Source organism: Eucalyptus grandis, chromosome 7, assembly GCF_016545825.1.
Source record: "Eucalyptus grandis isolate ANBG69807.140 chromosome 7, ASM1654582v1, whole genome shotgun sequence".
NCBI lineage: Eukaryota > Viridiplantae > Streptophyta > Magnoliopsida > Myrtales > Myrtaceae > Eucalyptus > Eucalyptus grandis.
Window position 1 is genome coordinate 49504854 of NC_052618.1, and position 8125 is coordinate 49512978.

Consider the following 8125-nt stretch of genomic DNA (forward strand, 5'->3'; position numbering starts at 1 on the left):
ATTGAATTTGGGTGACGTTGCCAATGAAATTCTGCGGTCATGTTGCTGACACCTACGGCCGCTGTGTGTGTCCCCTACCTACTCTTCAAACCTCTTTATTCATTGCCATGTCATTTAACGGAGATACAAAGTTAACCAACACAAAAAGGGGACAAAATCAAAAAGGAAACATGGACGTATAATTTTTGCACTTATCAGCGTACTCATCACACTGTCTAATAATCTTCGTCAAGTCTTCCTACTCAACCAACCCTCTCTTCACCATTAGCTACCGTCTTTGGCCATTGTGGCCACCGGTAATCACCGTTAGTCCTCCACATCTCGCTGCTATCTCTGTCATGTCATCCACAACTATCTTTGCTTTCTCTATTTACAAAACGAAAATACTCTCTCCCTTACTCTATCTCTTCTCTCGCCGCCAAATCTCTGTAAGGTCTCGGCACCACAATTGGTGACCTAATCTAGCCATAGCCATGGCCTTTGAGATATCACCTCGATCTCAATGGACGGGCAGATGGAGGAAGCATCCCTAGATCTTGAGATGACCTTCTGATTTCGTCATTGTCGACAAAGTAATTGTAGATGATGAAAGGATCTTGACGCAAGGTCTTGAGACCTGCCAAAGACATAAACTTGACGTTCAGGTGAGCTCATCTGTCTTTATACGAGAGAAGGAGAGAGATAGCTACACGAAAGCAGGGACGACGACCAACATTGAAGCAATAGGGAAGAGAGCGAACAAAGCGTGACATGACCCCTTGTAAGCACTGGCAGTGAATGGTGGAGCGAGGAAGGTCAAGATTGATGGTGGCACCAGAGGTATGTCAATGACTGAAGCTGCGCCTGGTTACGAAGACTCGATAAAGGGGGAGAAAGACAGGGAGGAGAAGAGAGATTGATGTTGGGATCTTGAGGAGTGATTGGGTAAGGTGTAAAAACAACAAGAGAGACTCGTGTCTTGATTTGGTGTTGAAGACAGTGAATAAGTAAACCAATGCATACAATTAATCTGCATCCAAGAGAGGGATGGCGAAGGACCTAAAATACAACGCCCTAGATCTAGCGTAAAATAGGTAACACGATGGCATAATCGGGAAAATGAGAAGCAAACATAAACTGACCCATAGCATGGTCGGCCTAGGCTATGTTAGGGTAAGTTACCATAAAACCATAAAAGATATAGAGTGTCATGTCTTACAATAGCATGCCACTAAGAACAACAGCATCGAGAGAGAGGGAGGGGGGGCATAGGCTTCATGGATTGAGATCAAAACAGGAACAATCTAGCTATAATACCAAGTCAATATGTGAGAAAATATTGAATTGCGCATTGCTTTATTGAATAATGCATTACATTATATGGGTACTTATATCCAAAAAAATAAACACAAATAGGGAAGTAATCTAATGAAGAAATTAACTAACATTGGAAGTAACAGTAAAATCTGAATCAATTGAAACCAATTACAATCTCTGCACAACATTACATAATCTTGAACATTTCCTAACGATTGAAATTCATCATAATAATAAAAATGTGCTTTCAAAATTCTTCTATGAAAGTTTGAGGTTGAAATTGCTCTCACAAATTTGTTTTATAGATTATAAACATTTATCTCTTTTATTATTTATTTATTTTACCTTTTTGGTCAATATAGTATACTGTTGAGATAAGTGGCCTTGGCTATATTTGTGAACAAAGCAATGGAAGGATGACCACATCCTATGGTAAATCAAAAAAGAAAACAGTGCTCTCCTGCAATTAGTTTACAATTAGTCAACAACTACCTAACAATAATCTAGAACCGTTAAACGGGTGGGTCGGGTCGGGTTTGGGTCGACTCATAAATGGTCTGACCCAAATCAATCCATTTAACCTATTTATTGCAATGCAAAAATTTTGACCCATACCCGACCCGATCCATACCCAATCCATACTAGATCCATTTAACTAAACTTAATTTATTATATATATATTTAAAAAAATGGTATTGCTAAAATAATTTTACACAGCACAAATTTAATGGACAATTTTTATAATTTTTAAAATAAATTTTTTAAAATCGAAATTTAATTATTTTTTATTTTTTAAAATAAAATTTAATTTTTTTATTTTTTAAATATAATTTTTCTTTTTCTTTTTTTTTTTTTTTTTTCTTCTTCATCTTCTTTGGCTGGCCGCTGGCTAGGACAACGGTCGGCGGCCGGCCACAGGTGAGCCTTGAGCTCGCCTGGCTTGCCCATGCCGGCAAGCTCGAGGCTCGCCAGATCCGGCAAGCTCGAGCTCGCTCGGCACCGGCGAGCTCGAGGCTCGAGCCTCGCCGAACGTTGGCGAAGCCTCTGCCTCGCCAGATCTAGCGAGCTCGAGCCTCACCGACGTCAGGCAAGGCCTTTGCCTCGCCAAATTTGGCGAGCTTGAGGCTCGCCAACATTGGGCGAGACTCGAGCCTCGCCGATCTGGGGAGCCTCGGGGTCACTGGCGTCGGGCCAGCTCGAGCTCGCCCGATGTCGGCAACCTCGAGGCTCGCTTGGCCAATCGCCAGCCATCACCATGCTAGCAACGGGAGGAAGAGGAAAAAAAAAAAAGAAAAGAAAAATAAATGGGTTGCACAACCCATTTAACCTCTACCCATCTTTAGACTTTAATGGGTTTGTAAATGGGTCTTAAATGGGTACCCATTTAAGACCCATTTATTTTATTTTTAAAACCCATTAGGGTGTTTTATTTCTTAAGGCCTGATCCATTAACGACCCATTTATGCTTAAATGGGTTGCACGACCCATTTAACACCTCTACAATAATCACATGAGCCCTTCCTCTAGTAACATGGAGCATAAAAGTTGAAAGAGCAAGAGTACTTGAAATCTGCCAAAGCCATTTCAAGCAGTCATAGATTATTGCTAATTTGCTAGTAATTATCTGCTTGAGTTGCTTTTATGCACAACATGTTATGCATCCATATTTTCCAAAACTAGCTAATTCTAATACTAAAATCTAACAACCTAATCAAGGCCTATTTTCTAACCAATTTTCCATTTCTATTTTCCAGATTTTTTTTTTTTTTTGTTTTCTTATCTTATTCTCGGTCCCTCCTCTGAATTAAATCCTCAATGAGATACTCCATGAATTTCAGCATCACCTCAGTCAAAGCAATTGAAAATAAACATGCTCAATGATGAAGAAATCATCAACATGCAAGCACCACATCGTGGGTAATTAGAACAACACTTGGACAGGCTTCAGATCAATTCAATTTACACGCAAAAGAGAGTGACCAGCAAAGGAATGGTGGTGATAACCCATATCCAGCAAATTCAAGGCACAGCAACATGGTTATTCATCAAAAAATTATCACCAATTCACCATAATAATCTGCTAAATCATCATGCTGAGGTGAGATCGTACTGATATAGCTTCATCACATTCCAGCGGGGTTTCGGTAGGACTGAAGAAAAGCAAATGTCAAGCAAAGCCTACTAAAATCTTGGTTTCACAAATGGCAAGACTTCAGTTCCCCTAAAGCAATCAATTATTTCCCCAAAGAACTGCGGCTACTACCTTTTTTTTCTTTTTTTCTTTTTTTTGGGGAATTAAAAATATACAAGACCTCAAGCTTTCCATGTACGATCACGTCGTAATACCTACTCAGTATAGCAAGGGAAGAGAGAGAGAGATTAGGCAAAAGAATGATTTTTTCCTGTACTGAATTGATCTTTCCTCTGTTGGATGTATGCCCTAAAGCTACTATGTAATAGTTATATATTATGGATTTTAGTTGTACTTTCATTATTATTTAATTAATGGCAATGACGTATTCATTCATTTGTCCAATTGTTTTATATTTATGAATGATTCCAAAAGATCAGTTGCAACTAGACCTATTCTTGAGATGTCAAGAATATATGTGACGGGTTCATAGTTAGACTGAATTTTTAAATCGTTTTTGATCGATGGATTATTGAGTGGATATTAATAATTCTGTTGAGACCGGTGTGTTCTTAACTTCACCATTAAGTATTGGATACTTAAGGGAATGACAAGTCACAAGTCATTAGGTATTGTAATGCCTGAATTAAGAACACGAGTGTTTGTATTAGACAATATCACTGAACGTGACAATATGGAACAATTAGCAACATGGAAGCTTTTAGCGTGGTCAATGTCTAATTGTTCATGCTTTGGTCTTGTGTAAATAATCCTTAAACCTGAGACACGGTGTTAACTTGTGTGTCGAACAACTATGGTTCACGGGTGCACGTACTGCCGGGTTGTTGATCCGTCTTTATACTTGATGATCATAGTTTGCTCATATACAAAGTTACACATGTGAGCAATATGAAATCTGTCTCCTTGTTAAATGCAAAGGATAAAATGATGTCCTATGCGATCTAATTATGACATTGCATTGAAATCATCGGCCGATGTTGTAATCGAGAATAAATTGTTTATGTCTCAAATAAAATGCATGTCAATTAGATTTTTGCATATGATCAAATTAATGACTTGACAAATATTCCATGGTCTTTGTTTGATCGGGACATAGTAAGACATAAGGATTGAATTACATTATCACCAAAGCTGACGGGTTTATTATGTTCTTAAAGCATTCACATTATCTAGGTAGCCATGACATATTGCTAGATGTCAATCATGGCTTGTAGGACTCAAAGATTAATTAGGACAATTAATTCTTTTGGGAGTACTAATGTGTTAGTATAAGTCTTACTACCAGCTTAGTGATGAACCTAAGGATGTCACACACCTTAAAACAATTAGGATAACGTGGAACAAGATAGAAATATAATTGCAATTATTACAATTAAATTGAGTCGATTTGAAATTAAATTAAATGAGATTTAATTTAATTTATATTATAGTTACGAGCCTACTTGCATATGATGCACATGCATGCCCAAAGTAAATATATGTTAATGTATTCCCTAACGTACATATAAAGAATATGTTCTTTTTATTTTTAAAAGGGATTGATTAATTAATTATTTGTTTGTTTAATTAATTAATTAATTAATACCTTTTAATATCTAATAAAAAAATGAAGCTTCATGCATGTGCACGATGCCAAGATCGTGCATTAGCGGACGATCATCAACGGTTGCTAATCGTCCATCAATCAGCAACCGTTGCTGATTGGTTTCATTTTTTTAAAATTAAAATGCTGTTTAGAGGAAAAAAGAGGGGCTGCTAAAATAGAGAGAAAGGTGTATGTGTGTGTTTTTGTGTTATCTTTGATACGCAAGAAAAAAAAAGGTTTTTCTCTCATCCGGGGCCGTGACTATAATACATCAAGATTGCTAGCATGATCATGGTGGTGATTATCTGAAAGTTTTCTCTTCCATTCGACATCTATTGTTGGTGTGTCTGAACTAGAGGTCCGACGTTTGTGGGGCTCGAACTGTAGAACATCCGAACCAATTCATGTAAAGCGCACTTCGAGAGGTAATTCTTTTAACTCCCTTTTACATTAAGATTTTTGATTAAAATGCACAAACAACGCATTTAAAGAATCATGTATAAAATAAATCTTTGTTTCCGCTGCGTTATTTAGTTAATTTTACCTATACACGATTCATGAAACGCCAACATCCTCACCAAATTTACATGCATATACTGTACTCGAACTTTTCGAGTTGAGAGCAATGTGGATACGGAAAGAGCAGGAGTTTCACCCAGTGCTGGACAACTTCGACTTTGTCCTGGCAGGGCCTTGAAATATAGCAACCGCAAAGATGTGAATGGCAGACAGAAAAGAAGAAACGCATGTAATGAAGACAACTAAATTTAGTGAGAAGGATAAAGAGTCCATAATTATGATTGCGACCTTGTCAAGTGCAGACGGCGAGCTTCTCTGAGCTTCTATTTTGAGAGACAAGCTCTTGGCAGCATATTCAGCAGATTTCAGCAGACTCCATTGCTCATTCACAAGGGAGACATGTCCAGTAAACAAAACATTGTAAGCACTAGCAGAAAAGGATGACAAGTCTAATCCAACAAGAAGAGTATAACAAGTTCGATCCAACAATAAGCATATGAACAGCAGAATCAACACGGTTGCACTCAAATTTGGCAAACACACTTCAGTATTGATTTAGTTTAATATAGGACTCATGTGCAAGGACGGACAATGACAGTTTACCACTGATTAAACGAGGACCGAAATTCTTTACAATCTCAAAGCATGAATAGCAAACAGAGAAGATGTTAGCATGGCACTGTGAAGATTTAGCTAAAAGTTACTCACTTCTTTACTCTTCACTCATGTACACACATACATGCTCAAACACTCCCCAAGCACCTCAATGCTCTCTCTTTTTGTTCTTTCCTCATACTTTGTGATGTTAGTTCATGGCAAAGAACCAATCCATCCAAGGTAAGACCTTCCGGGGTCTCAATAGATTTGAGAGTAAGACATCTCTCCTATTTACCCTGGTCAGAATTCACAAGTCCATGTATTTTGCGCAACAAATGGTCCTACCTTCCAGACAAAGTCGCATTGTGATGCAAGCTAATAGGCACATCTGCCTCTTGAGAAATTTGCTATCCTGTCATATCAATATGAAAGCCTCCCCGGCCACTATGACAAATAGCAATCACTGCAATTGAGAAATCCTCAATTAGCCCACGCGACCACTCAAAGGAAATTCATTAAAGCAAATACCAAATTAAGACCACAACACCAATCAGCCGAGCAAAAGAATACACAACCAGTGAGCATATTCTCAATCCAGTGAATGCAATCCGTCAGATGCTAAAACCCTTGGGTATACGTAAGTCGACATGCTTTGCGCATCTAGATATTTGATTAACGCAAATCTATGATCGGCATAATATCAGAAGCAGAGACAACATATTTGGATGGATTTGAACAACAATTCAAGTAGTCATGGCATATGGAGTGTTGGCCATAGTCCAAAATCACTGGAAACAGAGGAGCTGTAAGTGAGTCGAACATGTACATTACGCAACAATTGTTCCAGACACTAAAGCATAAGAACGTTTCTCAAAATCGTATTCCGAATTCGTTCAGGCATTTTAACGAATATTTGGTGGTCAGTTCAAAATTTAGAACACAGAGTCATCATCGAAGAGTCAATTCCGATATAGACAACTTCAATGACATCAGAAAGTATTTAAACTACTAACAGATCCGCAATCACCAGTCTACTTTCACTCATAACCTTAATAACAAATCTCGGATTCAACTGAATAAAAAAGAGCAATGACGTACATCCCTCGCAGTCCGTCTTTGGCCAAGAACAGCCGAAGACGTCGTCACAGGTGATCTGCGTCTGAGAAGAAGCCTCAGCAAATCTCTCAGCTCGTCGGACTTCACGGCCTGAAGATATGAAGAGGTCGGGGCCATCGCGAGACATGGAACCGCACCTTGCTTGCGTAGCATCGCGCGCTGGTGAAAAGCCAACGTGGGAGTGCGTTGTAGACACGGAATCGGGAAGCAAACCTTCGGGTGTTCTGGGCGTGCTCAAAGGAAACGGCGATGAGGGTGAAAGAAAAAGGAATAGAGAAGAGTAATAAGGAGAAAAGGAAAAGAAGACAGTCGCGTTGGGGGTCGAAAAGAAAGAAACAGAAGAGGGAGGGGTGACAATATTATAAAATAAAAAAGAAAGAAAACAGAAGGGGATGTATGGGTATTTGACAATATCAAGTAATCATGTAAAATTTGATGAATTTGCTTATTTGCCCTATTCTCTTCATTTTTTATGCTACTGTGGATTGATGCATTGCTTAATTACCATGACTAGGCCATTACCCTCGCCTTTCTCTCTCTCCACGCTTGCTTGTGTACTAGAACGTCACCTCAGTATGAGGTCAAGCTCTCTTAATGTCCTACTTAAATGAGAGCGCGCTGTCAATTGGAGACCAAGCTTGGTCAAATCCAAAGACAAGGAAAGGGAGGCAACCTCATCACAAGATCATGAGCTCAAGGCCAACTCTCAATGTTGCTGTTAAAAGTGACCTCACTATCAATTGGAAGCCATGCTTAATTGAATTTGGGTGTCGTTGTCAATGAAATTATGTTGCGGTCATGTTGCCGACACCAGCAGCCACCGTGTGTGTTCCCTACCTCCTCTCTAAGCCTCCTTTTCT

At 38.9% G+C, this 8125-nt stretch overlaps 1 long non-coding RNA gene across 2 annotated transcripts; it reads right to left on the reverse strand.

Moving 5' to 3' along the window:
- Positions 1–94: 94 nt before the first annotated feature.
- On the reverse strand, positions 95–7610 carry LOC120295488. 2 transcript variants are annotated; one of them, XR_005552896.1, is made up of 3 exons: positions 7248–7610; positions 5841–6612; positions 95–616 (listed from the first exon to the last, which is right to left on the reverse strand). It is a non-coding gene; the product is annotated as an uncharacterized LOC120295488 (long non-coding RNA). The 2 variants fall into 2 exon arrangements; XR_005552895.1 differs by lacking the exon at positions 95–616 and adding an exon at positions 5495–5725.
- Positions 7611–8125: the final 515 nt, after the last annotated feature.